Genomic DNA, 19,376 nt, shown 5'->3' with positions numbered 1-19,376 from the left:
CACAACCACCATATTTCTGGCTCGTGGGGGAACAGCTTGACCCCGCTCTCCCACCCAGCAGACCACAGCAGCTATACTAGTTCAATGTAGCTGCACACTGCCTGGTATTTATAAGGAATTTGACATTTACGTTCCGATTTAGTAAACCATAAAGCTCAATCTGTTCAAGAACCTGCTTTACTTGATTTGCATTGCCCTTCTGCCTAGTTGGCTTTGGTGCATGCCACCCAGCACTGGTGCTTCTCACAGTGTGAGTTCTCATGTTCATAGCAGCAAAGGGAGCCCCGAGATTCATCCCCAAAACTACCCAGGCTCATCCCCTCTCAGGGATGCTCACACAGCTTTCTCAGAGCAATGGCAGCTTTTCTGTTCATAAACAGTTTAAAAAACAACCAAACCTCAAAACCTTAACAACAGTCCTATCTTCCAAAAATATAACTTTAATAGACTTTGTCCCCCTTAGATTCATTCTACATTTATGCAATTACAGAGTATGTCTGTACTTGCAGCTCCCCAGCACTGGCAGATCCCCGTGCAAGTGAGACACTCTGCAAAAGCCTGGTTTCAATTACATTATTTCCACTTGAAAAATCCTACTGTTTGACAGCACTATTTTGCCCCTTACCAAATACAGCCCTTCAGGTTTCCAGTGCATTTACTACAGGGCCTCAGTGACAGAAGGGGGTATCATCCTGAACACAGAAGAAAAAAAAGCCCCAGATTGAGAGACAAATAAAAATTACTTACGGATAGGTTAGAAAGGAGTCAAGTGGTGGTGACTTTCCCTGGATGGATCAGCAATAAGGAAAGAAACTGCTGGGAGTCATTTCCCACAACAAATTAACTTGGAGGGACTAATTTATCAGGCTGCACTGGAGAGCGCAGTGAACAGAAGAGGAGAGGAGAAGCCGGCAGCGAGAGCACCCACGCTGCAAAGGGCGGGTGACCCTGGGGCTGGTAGAGGCACCCGCTGGCGGGTCTGCCTGGAACACAGCAATCCTGTTTTGCAAAGGAATTCGGGGCCTCACTGTTTGTTTTCACACTGCAGTAGAAGTACTGATGGTGCTGAGCTCCAGCAACACTTCATATTTGAAGGACCAATCTATGGAACTTGTTCTCGGCAATGAACAAAACCTTAATGCTCAGAGGTAACTATCTTTAAAGCCATCGATTCCCTTCTATACACACGATTTGCAGCAGAGGCAAATGTAAACTGTATGATGGCATTTTATATACTGAAGTCGTGTTCCTTCAAGCACTCCAATGCAAGTGGATAATGAAGTTAATGAGATTCCACATCCAGGACCTTACACACTCATCTGTATAGGCAAGTGAACACATAGAAATCTCTGCATGAAAACAGTACTATTTATACAAAATGACTATATTAAAGAAAAAAAAGCTATATACGGAAAGCACTGTATTTATACTCTGCTGTGGGTATTAAAATACACAGTACTGGTACATACTAAAATGGGTGTGATTACATACATAATGAGGCCAACATAAGGAGATAAAGGGGCACCTCCTTGGTTAACGTAACAGACCACATCCTACAAACTGCAGTCTATCATGGAACTGATAGCATTTTTCAGAGACTGAAATGAAATGTCAGTTTCTGGATAGCCGATATAATATATCGGCCAATAAGGGGGCAGGGGAGCTGGGGGACATGGACAGACACATATAACCCAAATATGAAGTGAACTAAAAGGGATTTCACAGATATTGAACAAAATGTCTACGAGATGGTGCCTGGTTAGATAGAAGGCAGAGACAGAGAGGAAAATGACCTTGTTCTGCACAATAGAGTGATTCATATAGATGAACCAGATACCCCAAATTACCACCTACTAGGAGAACCGTACTGCAAATGTAGCTCAACCTCCAACATATCAAGTGCTGACTCAATCCCATTTGCAAAATGAGAAGACACGGACAAAGTAATGTCATCCACCTTTCTGAACATGACCATTTTCCACCTGGTAAAAATGTAGCAGCATACTGAGCAGGAGCTCCAGGTGGTATAAATCAATACAGCTCTGTTGTCATCACAGAGGGCAAAGGATAATGTATTTTTGCAGTAGTTGCTCGACCACAAAATCAAGTGCATACATTGCTTGATGTCCTCTGGCAGCCGGTGTGCGTATACACACACGTGGGCATACCCACACTAAGACAAGTTTCACAAACCCACCGTGTTGCACCCCTGTGTTGCTGAACATTTCATATGAGGGGTCTTAGCTCTACTCTGCCATGGCCCTTTTGAGGCATCAATGCAAGAAGATTATATGGATGACAGAGTTGGAAAAGCTGTGCTTCAATTTATGCAATAAAGATGTTTTCTTCTAAGGAGCTTTAATCTGCAAGACTGTAACTTTCACTCTCCAAATAGAGCTCAAATTCCTGACCTTGGCACAGCATCACAGAGGACTTGTTTTCACTCACATGGATTAACTGTCACTGAACAACTCATCCAAGATAATTGGCACAACCACTCCTCTTCTTCAAAGCTAGCATTTCCTTACCTATTTTCCCTTCTTCCTTCAATGAGTACATAACATACAATAGTGAGCACATAACAGTAACTTTAATTACCACCACATCAACTGGCAAGAGTGTTATCCTGAATAAAGTCTGCCAATTACATTAAGTGAACGAAAGCACGACACAGCGCTGTATAAAAGACATCTGCAAGTGCACTGCTCCAAGCACCAGACGCAGTTATGCGCATCGCTACATACTCTCCCTGCCTCCTGAGAAAGGAGATGCAGCAGCCCAGGAGGACCGCCTGACACAGACGGCTACCATGCTTCTAGACTACAAGTAAGTGTGCTGGTACTGATCACATCCTGTGTACAAACCTATATCCATGCTCTTATCTGCATGTATCTACAGTCTACATACCAACAGAGAGGCCTATGACCCATCCATAGTATTATCTTGGAGTTAAGCCTGTTATATTTTATTCTTCTACAGAGTAAATGGCTTCCTCTGGCACTAAAGATACTATTCATAAACTTGAAAGGTTCTGGGAGCATAAAAGAGGATACTAAAGAGATGTTGGGTCTATTTTGTGTTTTAACTAGGGCTGCTATGATTTGCCATTTTGTAGTCAATTTCAAAGTTTTGGGGTTTTTCCCCTTTAAACCTCAGGGGATTGCTAAGCAAAAAAAAAAAGTTTGTTTGTTAGTAAAAGCTGAAAAGCACCTTTTCTGGTTGGAGAGAAAAGCTTGGAACATAAAATAGAATTTAAAAAATTTAACAGTAAAGAAGACTCTTTAACCCCCCTCCTTCAAGTGTGAAGCTCAGTTTAAAAACAGACAATTTCTACCAACATCAGGATCTCCAAGATCGACAATATTTTCCTGGATATGTAATATTATCCCTAACAAATGGATGAGCCAAGTACTTTTTGAGAAGCACTGCCCCGGCTATTTTGACTATACCTGCATACTAGAGCTGTAACTGTGAACATCTAGTCATACGCAATCTGTCTCTCCAGCCTTAAACTGGTCTCTGTCTCATTTAAATTTGGAAAAAGAACGACTAGAAGCTCTGAAGTCAGGCAGTTTTGCCCACTGTCCACGAGCAATTTCCAGAGGGCTGCAGTTCAATGCCCCACCTAACTGCAAACACAGGCTTTCCCCTCTCCCTCCAGCTGCTCACTCCCTCCTCTTGCCTTACATCCAGCAACCATATGGCCTCCAGGGATGTTCCTTAGTTTATGTGACAGAAAGGAGGTAGGCTGCTAGCTTTCCCTCGCATCAGCTCAAGTAGACATTGGATTTTATACGTGGGATACAGTGGGCTTGCACAACCAGGCGTGCAGAGGAGCCCAATTACCGCGGCTTAGAGGGAACACAAAATTACCTCCAGGAGAGTTAGGGGCCCAGTGCCCACACCCTTTCAAGGGAGTTACACAGCTCAGGAAGCCTCCCTTGGTAAATCCCAGCCTAGATCAATTAAAAAGCAAGCAGATGACAGAAACAAGTTAAATGCTGCTATTGTAAAGCACCTTCTTAATTTTGAGCACACCTCTGAAGCACATACCTGCAATTAAAACACCAGCCTTTGTAAGCACAGCACAAGAGCCTGTCTCTGCCCTCGCAGCTAGCTGCAACTGCTCTCACTTCTGGAGAGCTCTTCAGCAGCCACGCTCATCCACATCGATGCTCCAGCTCTCCATCAAGCTTATTATTATCCTCCACCACTGGCTTCTGGGACTTCTTTGAGCAGCATCTTGCTCTGATCAAATCTAAGGACTCTGGGACACTACCAAATCTCAACAGTAGCGTGACGTGCCAATCATCTTGTTTCAGATGAACTGAGGCAACCATAAGAGGAAGGGAAGGAGCTGGGGTAAATGAGTCATCCCACAACGAAATCTTCCCTGACTTCTTCCACCAAAGACAAAGTGGTAACATGGCCTTATCAGGGCCCACAATCATTCAGGTGCTAACTTGATCTGTAGCGATTTCTGTTCCTACACCAGCTGTTCAAGTCTGCTGGGCAACTTGATTGGCAATTTTATATAGTGAATGGGCCATTTCAACCACAATATATTACTAGCTTCTCACAAATACTCGTCTCTGCTTGGGGAAGGAACGTTCTTACATCAAACACCTTGGTGCCTTCTCTGCTGGCCACATGCTGCAATTATCTGGATGGCACGCAGGCAGACTTATTTTCCCCAGCAGCAACAATCAAAAAAGGCAAGCATATAAATTATAGCAGTCTTGAGGCTGCCTTCATTTACCCTGCAAGGAACAGGACCTTTTTGTGTGTCTAGTGCTATTTGGTTTTGGAAAAATAAATAAATAAATAAGGCATTGTATCACTGCTCCCAGCTTTCCTTGCCCCCAAAAGGGACAGTGCTGAATACATACCCAGCCAGGGCTCCCCAGCACGCAAACCTTTTCAGCACAAGGTACCCAAGCTCTGCATGCCCTGGGAAAGACAGGGGAATGTTTTCTGCCCCGATTTTACACACATTTTGCATAACTTTATACTTCTAGAGCAGCTGTTGTCTTGCATACTGGAAAATTCATACACACCTAGTAAAGGGCATGTCCTGCTTGCACCTACAAACATGGCAGGTCCTTGACATTCTACAGGTCCATTTCATCACACTGTCAGTCCATGAAATGTGCACGGTTCACAGAAAATAAGATCACAATGAAAGCCCAAGTTTGTATGAAGATAATGCCTTTACGTATTTAAGCCATGCATACAACCCATGGGCTTGATTTACTTCTTGTTTCCACTGTTTGTTTTGTGTCCCCTCCTGCCCACGATGATTTCACTGGGATTTAGTTCTGGGCCTAAAACGGATATATAGAATCAAGAAATCCATTTCAAGCTGAGGAGAGGTTGGAAACAATTTATCACTTTCTTTGAACCTATTAGGCCACCTCTCTTGGGAATGACTGCACCAAAGCAAAGAAAGTAACACGTGTTCACCTGAGTGGAGTGTCTGAAACAAGAGGAAGACAGCCCTGGAAAAAAAGCAAAGGCTCTACTGCAAGTCTAATTAAACCTTGATTTAACTGGGGCTGCAATTTTTAATCTGGATTTTATTACTACTAATAAAGAGAGCTGCTAAAGCATTCCTTATGTTTCCTTAACATAATTTTATCCAGCAGTCCCTGGAATGTATTCAACGTCAATTGGTATCTTTCACCTGGGACAGACAGATGTCTCTCCAGCATTGGCAGCTTCTAGCACTGACACAACACATCAACTCACATAAAAGAAGAATCACCATTAGCTAAAAATATCTGAATGAAAACAAGAGTGTTTCAAATACCATGGTACTACCCTGCCCTCCTTTCCTTGGGTATGTCTTTCTTTTCTGTGACCATTGAGATAGCCTCTGATATTTGCATAACTGCCTGATTTATTATTAGTTTTTATATAGAAGTGGAAAACATATCCTTGAATTATGTTTATGAAGAAAATGCAACCTTGATAAATGTTTTTTTGTTAACAAGCCATCCAAAGTCTACAAAGAACTAGTGAAAAGATCAAGAAAAGGCCCAGTATATCAGCTGTGAACGAAAACAGTGGCAGGCCATGACATACTTTTTTCCCCACTTTCCAGAAGCTGTCATTAAGTCCAATTTTAAGCTGGGGTGGAGACAAGCCGCAGAAATTCCCAGGATGAGATAACACTAGTATCTGATTAATGAGAAATGTAACATCAATCAGACAGACTTATAAGAAAGATATCACTGTCTTGTATACACACGCGCGCCAGCATTACACAATGTGTTTGCCCCAGAGCATCCTGCCCACCAGCTCCCTTCCTGTTTAGCTCACACCTTCCTGAAATCAGGACCATTTCTCCAGTCTCATTCAAAGCTTCCACCTTTATCTCACAGCCTGGCTAAACAACGAATTTAGGAGCCTAAATGACTGTATTTGTTGAGATATGTACTTCAGAGAGCGGGAGGACCAGCTCACAAACCCAAACAGAGCGCCGCATGCTTTCACAAGGGAAACCTGCATCCCTGCTTACAGTAGAAATGATCTTAGAGAGGAAAGAATGACCTGGAGATGCAAGTCATCTTAAGAAAAAGATACTTCAAAGGTAAAGCTAAAGATTTTTGTACTGGTGTGCTAAATATAAACCCTTAGGGATTTTCTAATAAGTCTGTTTAGGTACCCTGCACACATTTGCTGGGTGAAGAGCAACATGTTTGTTTGGTAGAAAGCAAGTACAGAAATACACTGCATTATTCTGCACAAGCACGATAAGCTTTAGAAACATTTAAATATAAAAGGCTAGAAAAGTAGGCATGAATGTGACTCCCCATTATCCCTTGGGATGGCAGGAAACTGGGAATACTCCTTCAGCCCTCACACAGCCAGTGGCTCACTCCAGCTCCAGCACGCTTCAGCATTTTATAATGCAGCAGCCACTGCCAGGGCCAATATATGCAGAATCCCAACAAATACAATGCTCCGTAAAAAAGTAAAAGACACTGAGTTGCCCAGGAGTGCTTTGGCTAAAGTAATTCAAAGGGCAAAACAGCACTTTTTGAAATAAATCCATTTCAAGTGGATCTGGCTTGTTTCTTACACCAATTAATAGCACTACAGAACTCTTGGGCAGCTAAATACCCAGCTTCTGCCCACTGGGCCTACATGTAATGACACTGTAAAGTGCTAAAAAAATCTGACTCACTTAGCCAGAGACTATACATGCTATTTTCCTAATACAGACCGTTTAACACTCCCTTTTTTACAGTATTTACATTCAAATTAATTTTGAGGGTGGTTCAGCAGTAAGAACTGCAGCACACAATTCCTGTGTCCACCGTAGCTGTACAATTGTTATAATTCAGCTTTCTAGGCATGCATTCTTATATATCTGCAGAGATGCTTCAAGGAGGGGTAGCAGCAAACGCCCCATTACAAGAGAAACAAGCCATTACTCCGCTGCAAGACACTTTTGTTCGTTTCCTTTAACAAAAATACACCAGCTGTGCTGCCTCTTTGTGCAAAATAATAAACTACACTAATTCACAGCACTAATACTCATCAATCCGCCACAAGTGCCTGCTGCCCCCACAAACCGTAACCCTGCAAGGAGCCAGCACGTTTCCCTTCAAGCTCCCACACGCCCACCCAAGCTCCCGATCGTGGTCGGTGTTGCAGCATCTCCAACTTGACTGCCGACGTTCATCCGCTGCCCAACCACTACTGCTATATTTAAGCCACAGCCTTGCCTCCAACAGTATGATTTCTGTATCTGTAAGGGCTGTTTGGGGTTAGAAGAAAAACAGTACTGCAGTTTTAAACTGAGGCATCTCAGAGACAATAGAGGAATTTGGAGGCAAAGAAAAAAAAAGGATGCAGTTCACTGAATTACCGTACTTTCAACATAATAGAGAACTCTTAATAGGTAACATGCAAAACCATTGCTAAAAATTAGGAATATACACCATCTCGTGAACTTGAGAGCAGAGAGATGACTCTAGCAGCCTTTTAAATCAGTTTAATGCCTCATTTTCTGAGTATCAACTGCCAATCGTTTCTTTCTGCTACTGTATTCAGTGTTTTTATTGCATCTTCCCTACACACTGCTTCAGGAAAGGACAAATCACTGGAACAGGGGTCAGGGGCATACAAACGATGCTTGGGAAAGCTGCTCTAACTTTTATTTTTATATATTCGTACCAGCTGGCAACTCATCTTTGACAAAGCTGTAGATGGCTGAAATTTCATTGCAAGGAAACCATGCTCTGTTTAGTAATAAGAACAATCAAATGCCATGATTTGTAGGAAGTAACTTTTTTCCTTGACCTTTTTATTACTGGCAAAATGTCAGTACATTATTAAAGTGCAGAGAGTACAATATGATAACTAACCTTGTGTTGCCACGTACCAGACCAAAACGCCCCCTCCTCTCTGTCCAGACATGTACCTTAGTTTTCCAAAACAGCTCTGATTTATAAAGAATTATAGATAACCAAGACAGTCTGAATGCCAAGTGCAATACCACGGGTGAACAGGGTTAGCTCAATTCCTGGAAGCATAAACAAGGTGGGGAAGTAACAAAAAAAGCTAGAATGCAGCTTTACTTCTGTATGTAGCAGCTGCAAGATCACTGATGGCGTAACACATGCAATCTTCATCTTTTACCTGAAATACAGCACCATGAAAAACTCTAAAAGACCCAGCAAAAAAACACAAGGCTGTCTCTGGGTCTTAAATCAACTGCAATGAGAGATTTAAGGTGTTCAACCTACTTAACTAATCAAAGACACTTAAAGCATCACCTGATCATAGACTGAAATTACTTAGAGGGAAAAGATGTCAGAAAGCCGGAAAAATGAAGCTAGGAAAAAAGGCAGATTAGAGAGAAAGTACACATATTTTATTGTAAAGATAATTACCTTTTGCACACATTGCTGAATATCACAAAAGAACCACCAACAGAAATTATAATGGACTGCATGCCTAAAATACATGCTGTAATTCAATCAGAAGCTACTAGCCATGAGGTAAGAATCCCAGGCTAAAATCCTGTGGCTTGCAGATGCAAAGTCAAATGAGATCAACAGGACTGCTACTTCTGGCTTTAAAATCCAGAATACAAAGAAAAACTGAATTGCCCAAAAAGCAAATGCCAGCCTTCCTACTTGAGCCCACCTACTCACCAGATAAGCACCTTACAAGATCACCATGCTGAGTGCTGTGGAGTCTTTCTCCAGGCTGCCCAAGTGCTGTACCTTGCTGCGCTGCAACACGGGCAGCCTGTAACAAGCAGCTTGTGTTGCTTGTTAAACATTTCTAGCCCCAACACACTGCATTTATTCTCCATTTAATTCTTCTAAGGTCCATTTCCAAATCAGCCTCAAGAAAAATATTGTTTTACCGATTTCTGTAAAACAAACCTTTTTTATTATTTCACATGCTGTTTCATTTTCTGGTAGTCAAAACTAAATGGTACAGATATTTACAGTACTGGGAGTCTCATCTGTAGCTCATCTAAGATAGACTCACTGAGCCATGGGCTTAGAGCGCAGTAGGATTGCCCATTAAAAATACTACGGTATAATCCAAGGCTTCCTGTGGGCACGATCTATGCACTACTTAACTCACCATTTAATGTTGACACCAAATGAAAGTAAAGAGCATGATGAAAAAGTGGCAGTGAAAAAACAGATGGGCCTGAAGATTTCCCGCTAGCTTTATCCAGAGAGTAACAGGCATACTCTGGCTGGGACAGGGCAGGCAGACAAGGCCAAATAACTCCGAGAAGAAATCAGACCCTCTCCCTACCCTTATAACAGAATCTTGTAGGCCAGCAGCACAGGAAAATAAATAAAAAACCAATCCCCAAACTTACTTCCTGTTCACCGTTTTTCCAGTGCAGACAGAGACACAGGGGTACAAGCAATCTCCCCACAGCTACACGAGACGTGATGGAAGCAGAAGCTAACACTGATCTTCTGAATCCAAAGCCCAATGCCCTAACCACAAAATTATCCTACTTTCATTGCCTCAACCTTTCTGAATCCAGAAGTACCAAATTATTGGGGGGGGGGGGGGGGGGGAGGGAAGGGAGAAGGGAAGGGGAGGGAAGGGAAGGGGAGGGAAGAAAACAGAACATTTATCAGGAATATTTCTAACCCACCTAGAAGTAGACACTGTTTACGTTGACATAAGTCTCCCATACTGCAGTCCAAGGAATTTGGAAAGAGTATGAACTTTTAGTGCTCAAAATACTCACTTTCTGAAGTTAAATGGGGCTGACAGAGACCCACATTAAATCAAGCAAAAAGCCTGGAATGCTCAAGAGATTAAATAATTCACGCACTGCCTTTCCCCAGGGGTTCACATCCAGCCCAGATCGCAAGTGTCAAGTACAATCACATGTACTCTTGATAGACTTTGAGAGGTAGGAGAATGGCCTGAGTACAATTCCCAGAAGACAAATGCTTGTATGGGACAAGTCCCTGTGGAGGAGCTTGGCAGCAGTCCTAGCAGGACAGCAAGAGAAACCAGTGGAGGGAATACTGCAGGGAAGTGACACCTTGGACCCCAGGGTACAAACGTGAATAAATGAGGGGACACGTTTTGGTTTCCCCTTGACAGTTTCAACTTCTGAAGACTCAGTGAAACCCTGTCCCAAATAAATCACTTCTATCCACATGGAGAGACTGGGTGCGCTTACAGCAACTCCACATTAAAAGCATAAAGATGCCATTCTCATTTGCACTAAACATGCCAAAACAAAGAGCTGGTGTTTTAACATAGGATACACAACTCCGAACACCTTGTGATTTGCTCAGGTACTCAAACAAGGGAGTCAGAGGGACGCAACCATCCGCAAAAGCCGCCCACAGCTCCAGCAGTGGAAAAGCAGCAGAGGCAGGTGCTGGTGGATGATGGGGCGAGCTGGTGCGCACCCACTCAACCAGCCCAGCGACCTGAGCTGTTGTAACTTGCTACAAGCAGAAAACAGCAGCAAACTACACTTTACTCTGCAGCGTGGGTGAAGCACGGAGGGAGCAGAGCCTCCGGGGAGCCATGCTACAATCCAGTGCCTTCAGAGCCGACTCCTGCAATAGCATTTTCCATGCAGTGCCCCTGCTTACGTAGCTCCAGGCTTCGCTTGAAGGTGGAATCTGCTCCTTCACTCCATTTCCACAGTCATTTTCACTTGGGAGTGCCTGCTGTTTCCTTTCAAAAACTGCTGTGGCCCTGAGGTACAAAGGGCAGAAAGCTCTTCTAGCAAAACCTTGGAGCCAGCAATAGAGAGGGAAAACTAAATTAAGGACTACATTGATGCAGATTTTCATTCTGTCTGGAGCAAAACTTAAATCGCTTCTTTCTTCTCCCATCGTGGCTATGGTAATAATGCACAACTATTCATTATCATCATCTTAACTAAAAAGGCCCCTTTCAATTTAGCACTTAATATAATTATGGGAAATTAAATAGCGTCTAGAAAAAAGTCTTACTTTTTCAGAGCTATTATCTTACTTCTATGAAACTCTATCAGTTAAAACTGAATCTAGCTATTAAATAATAAGGGTTTGTATCTATTGACTGAGCAGAAAAGAGAGCTGTTCAGCTGAAAATTGTTCAAATTCTATTTCCAAATTCAATACCACATCTCCAAGGGAAAACAGGAGAATCTCATTAATGATAGCACAACGTCCCTTTCGCATTGCGGAGACAGCACTTGAGCACCAAGTCTCTATTCACTTTCATTCACCTCAACGAAGTTTCCTTTTTTTAATATGAGGATAAATTTGCATTCTACAAAATAAGAAGGCAAATTATTGCCTTTGTGTCCTTTCAGCAAAAGTTCTCTCCAGCTAGCAATGTATTGTTAATGTGATTTCTCCGAGACACACATGAGATAAAAAGCACTTGGCTGCTCTGAAGTCAACGGGAAAATACACAGACTTCAAGAGGGTCAGGATGTCAAACACAACACAGGTGATCAAACTACAAAGGCCAGGAGGAAATCAGGTAAGAAGCCATCTGCATTTACATGTCATCTAATAAACATATGGTGATAAGTGTTAAGACCTTGGAAGATCCAGTTCTGCAAACAATGACTCTCACAAACAAGTCCCTATTTAGGGCAATCCCATCACAGTCAAAGTGTTTTCATTTGTGAGGTCAAAGTGCATTTCATACCTATTCACATCTGTACCATGGAAGGATGTGAAAATCCAAAACACAGAACTTTCCCAGAAGGTCAGTCCGTTTAAAGCAATTCATTTCTACACTGCTACTCAGCAAAAATAAAATAAAATAAAAAAATAGACAAAGCATCTACAAGAGGTATCCAAGAGACGCTCTTGATAAACAGTCATTCTGTGTTCTCATAAATAAATCAAACACTGGCTTGGTAATACTAGAACTGATATTAGTAACATTATTTTTAACACAATATAAGCGTACCAGCCATCAGGAATAAAGTATTAAGCAGGAAATACCTTTATTATATTGTTGTTCAACAATTGGGAGAACGTTAGCAATAATTAGCAGTGGAGGCTAGAACTGCTCTCTGCTAACTGTGCATCTTGTGGATGACAGTAAGGCTTATATTAACACAATGATGTCAGTTGATGACAGCTTTATAGCAGAGAACAGCATATTGTGCATTTCTGGGAAAAGGAATCTTTAGCACTGTGGGGATTATTGTGGTTAAATTGCTTCTGAGTCACCATCAGTTGTTGCTCAATGTTTCTCACTTGGTCCCTGCCTACCTTTTATTTCCTCATGAGGATGCACCTGTTCAGAGAAGAGAATAAAACTGGCACTGTTGTACCCGCTCTTGTAACTAATTTAGAAGAGTTATTCAGTATCTTGCTTACACAATGGGATTATTTTTATTTACTTTACAGAACAGCCCAGCAGAAGCCAAGGCCACATTGCACTAAATATTGTGTGAACTTACAATAAAAGATAGACCTTGACACCAAAGAACACATAATCCAAGCAGACATAAAAGAAGATGAAAAAGGCATGGGATGCTGATGTTAACACACCCTGGCCACATACCTTCTCAGGGTGCTCAGGAATTGGAGACCCTACACCCCACTTCTCAGATACGCTCCTGGCTAGGGGAGCCTCCCAGCTTCTCAGCACACCCCACCCTCTTGGAAAAGAAAGCTTTCAGCACCTACGCTGAGGGTTTCCACAAGCCAGAACTTGAATACCAGCTTGGAAAAAATTAGGTTAGATGCCTGACAGTCTGGGCTTGGTTTACACACCCTCCAGGCCTGTCCACAGCTAGAGCTCCCCAAGCCTACTGCAATGCATAGATGTATGAATAAATGAGTGCAGGTATGCTAATGTGCCTCCCATGACCTGGAGTCCAGAGAGAAATTCAGATGGTATACAGCAGAGTGATTACAGGCAACAAAGCCTGGGTGGATCAGTTAAAACAATATGGGTACTGGTTTGCATTCACTGAACCTGAATTTAAAAAAAATAAATAAAATAATCCATTTATGTCCATTCTTATCAAATTACATCTCCTCTTCAGTGAGGGATATTACAAAGGCAGAGCAAGACGAGGTTGGGCCAAATTAACAGATGTTAAAATGGAAAGAAGAAAATCTATTTTAAGCCAAACTCAAAAATACAAAGACTGTGTATTTCATGCCTAACACACCTGTGTCCCGCTCTAGATTGACAATAACAGAGAGCTCCATGGAAGGCAGCTTAAATTACTGCCTTGCCCACTAGTGCTGTAATTTGTATGGTGCATTCAGTGTTCACAGAAAGCCTTCATAATCCAAGCAAGGATTTACAACTTTATGGAAAAAAAAAAACAAACAACATTGCTCAGACCTGAACTGTCTTTGACACACATATGAAAGAAAAGGTCATGAAATGATCTGCAAATCCAGATTTTTTGCCTTAGTAAGGTAAGGGAAAAAAAACTATTCACTATATCAGCAACAGCATTGCGCAAGGTTCTTTTCAAAGCAACACAGCAAGAAAAGGCAGAAAGATTCATCTTATAAAATGGAAATCTCATCTATTTGCATCCATGCCAGGAGCTTACCGGAATAACCCCCCCAGCCCAGCATTAATTCCAGTGGCAATTTCACATTCAGCTTCCAGGGATTTTACAGATGAGCCTACAGCAGCTGCCTGAGTGAACTGTGCAATGTTTGATATAGCATCAAAAAGCCTCGGTGACCTCCTACTACTAGATAAAAGTGATTCTCTCCTGATGTTGAAAGTTATATCAAAAAGAAAAAAGGCAAAAGATTAAAGAAAAAAAAAAAAAACAACTAAATTGATCTTTTCATTCTGCCAAAATTACCCTCAGTGAGTAAGAGTTACCCATACCACGCAATACAGCAGAGTTCCCTTCCTCTCCTCACTGGGATGTGGCAATTGTTTGCTGTGAGGAGAGAATTCCCTGTCATTGTAATCTGAGAAAAGAGCAAAACAATTGAACAGAGCAGTGCTAGCATAGGCTTTGCACTCTAAACTAGCATCAAACAACACAGGTAACAAAAGCCAAACCGTCTGCAGCACTGGAGGTGGGAAGGAACAACAACACACGAACAATTGTCTAGAACAAACTGCATTAGCATGGAAATTAAAGTGCCTTTTAGAGAAATCTTATGTTTTTGCAGTGAGAAAAGTGAAGGAGAGCTAGCAGGACACTGCTTTTGTGCTGAAGCGCTAGGCTGGGATGCAGAAGGACCAAGTTCACATTCAAGCTTTCCACTTAACACAGAGCGAGACATTTCATCACTCAATGCCTCTCTTCTGCATCTTACATAGATAAGCAGCGCGTCTGCTTTTATCTTAGCCTCTGCTGATCAATTCAGACAGCATACCCTTCAGGACTCTACTACAGTAGCATCGCATTTTGGGAATACACACAAAATAGCTATTACATTATTCCTTGGGGGTACAATTTCACATTGATTGATTCACTGACAGATTAGACAGGATGAAGCAGGCAGACTCAGTGTTGGTCGTTCCCCCTGCCTCCCCAAGGATAACTGCACATGTCCCAGTTTATTAAGGACGTGTGTATTTCTCTTTTGCCTTTAGTTGGTTAATTTTACACTGATACTATAATCATGCAAATGGTAACCGGGTTGCCAAAACATCCAAATTCACAGTCCTATAGCCAATTCCCAAGAAGTCAAAGCTTGGCTTGGATTTTAACAAACACATACAAGAACTATTATCAAGAAGGCTGCCAGCATGATAAGGTTATTGATATTGGCCGATAGCACAGACCTCAGTGACACATTTCAAGAAGGAAGCCTAGGTATACACCTAGCTGTTTATTAAACAAGGAGGAGAAAAGAGCCTTTTCAGTCTAGAGTTTGATTTACACATCTATAAAGTCTTCAATACAAAAGGAGTGTAAAGGAAATAATGGCACAACTTCAGCTGTAGCTCTACAAACACAACACAAAACTATCTTAGACTAAAGAACAAAGGATAAGCCCATGTTTTTTATTGAGGTTGCAAGGACAAAGAAACAAAAAAAACCCCAAAAAACAACAAAACCCACACAAGTGGCTAGACTATTCTAACCTAAAAAAAAAAAAATAATCCATTTTTCACATCACTCTCCTTTTATGATGGGAAGAAACCACTTAAGTGTAGCTCTTACTAGCTTGCTGTTAGCTGCTTCCAATTCTGCAGAATATTCCCCATTAATCCCTTCATCTTTTCATATTACACAGGTACATATACAGTACCTAGAGCCTGATGCAAGCACGACGCCCCTACACCTAGAAACAATATTCCAATAATTCAGAAACGTGGAAATGATTGAAGTAGTCTTGGCTTTTGAATCCTTAGTGATAAAATACTCTTGGTCAGCGGGCATTATTATGGAAAGTTTTTGCTATTCCCTGGCTCACCTGATCTCACATTCCAAGCTTGGGAGAGAACATCCACAAATTAATTTTGCTCCCACCACCTGCAGAGTAGCAACCGACAGAAGCATTTCAACAAGGAGTCTCAGAGGTGCTACTAATTAAAGGCTGCCTTGAAATATACAATATGCTAAAATGGGCATGTCCAATTAGTATCACAGCAGAAGCACGTGGGTAAATTTTGCAGGCAGAAAAACTCCTGAAGAGTAACCCATCACTGGGGGGGGAGACGTGAAGAAGACAGGCAGGTACAATGGAAAGATGAGATTGCAAAACCAGAGCGGCATGTAGACAGGTGTGAGGAGAACCACTTGGGATGAAGTCATCTTCAGTTCATCCTCTGGAGCAATAAAGCAGCAGGTGAGAAGGTCTGGGCAGGATAGTGCTGCACAGAGACTCCGCAGCTGCTTGTCAAAAGGGTGGTTTTCAGGATGGTTGTCTCCTTCCTCCTTCATTGCATGGCCAGAAAGAGCCACTGTGGTGGGGAGGGGCTGGGATGAGGGCAGAACCTGCAACTAAATGCACCACAACCACACTGCTCCATAAGGAGGGCTGTGAGCTCCACACACAGCAGCACCTAGGAGGAGTTTGCTCAGTCTCAGAAGCTTGGTGCTCTGGAAAGCACAGCAGAAACGCCAGCAATGACAGTCAGGAGCCTGCACGAGGAGTAAGCAAGCCCAGCCCCACACCGAGACAGGCCGGCATAGCAGGTCATTGTCATTTTTGCCCAAATTCAGATGTATTTGGCATTTGGATGGACTGTTCCCACTCCCTGAGCTGCTGCTTATGTTTCCTTTACCTTAGTAACCACAGCAGGCATGCACAAACACCTACAATGTGCTGCCAGAGACATCTCATGTTGAAGAGCGGAGGCGTGAGGAGCAGCATTTCTGGCTGAGAAAACACTGTGCTATTAATGCTCCAAAGGCAGGGAGGTCAGGAAAAAGAAACACTAAATGCAGCCTTTCCCCCCAAATAAAACAGGAGATCAAATAGCACAAATCCGTGCAGTTGCAAGAGGGAGGTCTGTGCTCCATGGCTCAGAAGCAGCAGGACCCTGCTGACGCACTTCAGGGCAGTCTCATTTTTGCCTCTTAAGATTGTCAGTGTTGCCAGTGGCAAAGATCTTTTAGGGCTGGATCAGGTGCTTATGATTGCCTCCAGCAGCTAACAGGTCCCTTGGATGTGAAGTGAGTCTAGCCCAATTCAGATCAGCTTAACTAAAATTTTTATGGTCTATGAACATAATATGAATTAGTCGAGTCTGAGTTTTGCTCTGAACACAGCATGCTGACTTCGAACACTGCTCATTACAGATTATAGGAATGGCCTTTCCCTAGAGATATCTCAGATTCCAGACTGCAGTATCGTATCAGACGGAGCCATTTTTCCCCCCAAGAAAGCACCTTGCTAAATACCTAACCTAATGGAAACTGAACCACCTGTACTGTACAAGCCTCCCTCCCACTCACCTGATGAATCAGTGTTACAATAAAGCACATGGAAATTAAATTAAGTACCATGAAAAGATTACAGCAGTAAATCTGCCTTTCAGTTACATTCAAGTAGCACCATGATTAAATCATTCCTTAGGTTCACATTGTCCACATCAGACCAAAACAGGCTGTGGGCAGGACTAAGGCCTGCATTTTTTCCCTTGAATCAGAGTGTTGCCTTCCCTACCTGGATCAATAGTGGTACAAAGAAAACACTGGCACTGAACCAGACTCTTTTGATGCCCCCACACCTTTTTGGCCCAGCTCAGCCCGCACCCTCCTCGCCAAGCTGGGGTGAGCATACTCTCAGGGTCACCTACCATCTCACCATGAGCTGCCCTGCAGAGAACATCCATTCTCCACTTTCAGCAAGAAAACTTAACACGCGCAGAGGGGAAGCTGCCGCAGAGGGTGACTTTGCTCCTTCCCTCCCCACTCACAACTCTTTGGAAACTTGCTGCCAAGGAGGAAAGTTGGCAGTTGGGGACACATCCAATGCAGCAGCTGCTCTCTGCTCTACAGACATTGCTGAATACTATTATCTTGTGCATCGGTGCAAAGAGAGGGAAGGAATATTTTGACAACAAAGATACCGCTGCAGCTGGATGAAGTGTGGAGGTGACTATGCAGCTTAAAGAAGTTTCCTCCTCACATGTTAAACAATTGTTTCACACTACAACATTCTAGGTTTGCATAGCACTCAAAAAACATGGTTTCTGATCCAGCACACAGTTGCATGTGCTTATATATTTATTTCTCCAGGAACCCTACCGCACTCCACTTAGTACAAGCTAAAAGCATCACCAAACTCAGGTCTACCAGGTTTTTTAGATAGCAATGCAAATGGTCTCCAGAGTGATATCTGTATGAATGCCTCTAGGAAAAGTAATGAATATTCTCACTTACACGTAGCCAATTAGTATCAGTGCAGACAGTCTAACTATTTCCTCACCATCCTGGAAGTGGTACATTAAAAATAGGTTCCACCGACCAGATAAACCCACACGTTTAGAGAAACGATGTCACCTTGGCAGCCTGCAATGCCTCACGCCACGCTGGCCACACACCGGCCATCCAGCCCTGCCGTGATGCCAGTGGGTGTGGGAGGAGCACGCCACAGCTCCCACTATCAAACCCCAAACCGCAACAGGCACACGCAGAAATGGCAAAACACCCTTGCTACACGCAACCTGGGCACAAAGCATGGGCAGAGGCAGCAGGGTTACCTCCCCGGAGCTGCCAATGATCAGACTCTTGACTGAAATCACTCTGCTCATAAAACGACTCTGTGGTACCACATTATGCTTAAAAATAAGCAGTCTGGCTGCGCGGGGGGCATGGAGACGGGCTGGCTTTGGGGGCAGAATGGATTTATTGGGGTAATTGGAGGGGGGTGTATTCGCTTTTAGAGAGTATTTTGGGGAGGGTGGCTTTTGGGGCTATTGGGGGGGGGTGGGAAGTGGCTTTTTGCGGGTAAAGGGCTCGGAGACAGCCGACCCCACAGGCTGGAGAAGGGGGAGCCCGGCGCGTTCTTACCTGGTCGGGGCGGCTGAGCCCTCCGCGCGGCGCCGCCTTCAGCACGCCGCGCCCCGCCGCCGCCGCCGCGCCGCCCGCATCGCCGCCGCCAGGACACGCGTGGGATGCGTTTGAGGGGACACGCGTGGGCCCCGCGGAGCCTCTCCACCCCGAGGCGCGGAAAGCGCGGAGCGGCGGGCCGCGGCCGGACAGCTGCTCGGGGGAGGCGGCGGCAGGAAATACCAAAAGACTGATCCAACCACGCTAGGGAGGGAGGGAAGAGAGAGGGGGGAAATAGAGGAAAAAATAGAAGGGGGAGAGGAGGGGAAAAAAAATAAAAAAAAAGAGGGAGGAAAAAAAAGAAAGGAAACGTGCAAAATCCGGGCGGGATCGGCGCGGCGCGGAGCGGGCACGGTGTTCGGCTCCCCGCGCCGCCGCCGGGGCCCGCGGGAGCGCCCCCGGGACT

At 43.6% G+C, this 19,376-nt stretch overlaps 1 protein-coding gene across 1 annotated transcript in view; it reads right to left on the bottom strand.

Annotated features, from left to right (window-relative positions):
- Window positions 1-18,980, bottom strand: part of OSBPL5 (oxysterol binding protein like 5) — a 151,217-nt gene extending 132,237 nt beyond the window's left edge. The window contains exon 1 of the mRNA XM_082485116.1: window positions 18,932-18,980. The gene's annotated coding sequence lies outside the window, so the exon portion shown is untranslated. The remainder of the gene's footprint in view (window positions 1-18,931) is intronic.
- Between the last annotated feature and the right edge of the window lie 396 nt (window positions 18,981-19,376).

Source organism: Vanellus vanellus (genome assembly GCF_965231255.1).
Source record: "Vanellus vanellus genome assembly, chromosome: 6".
NCBI lineage: Eukaryota > Metazoa > Chordata > Aves > Charadriiformes > Charadriidae > Vanellus > Vanellus vanellus.
Note: the sequence above shows the minus strand (reverse complement) of the source record. Positions and strands in the feature narration are given on the sequence as shown.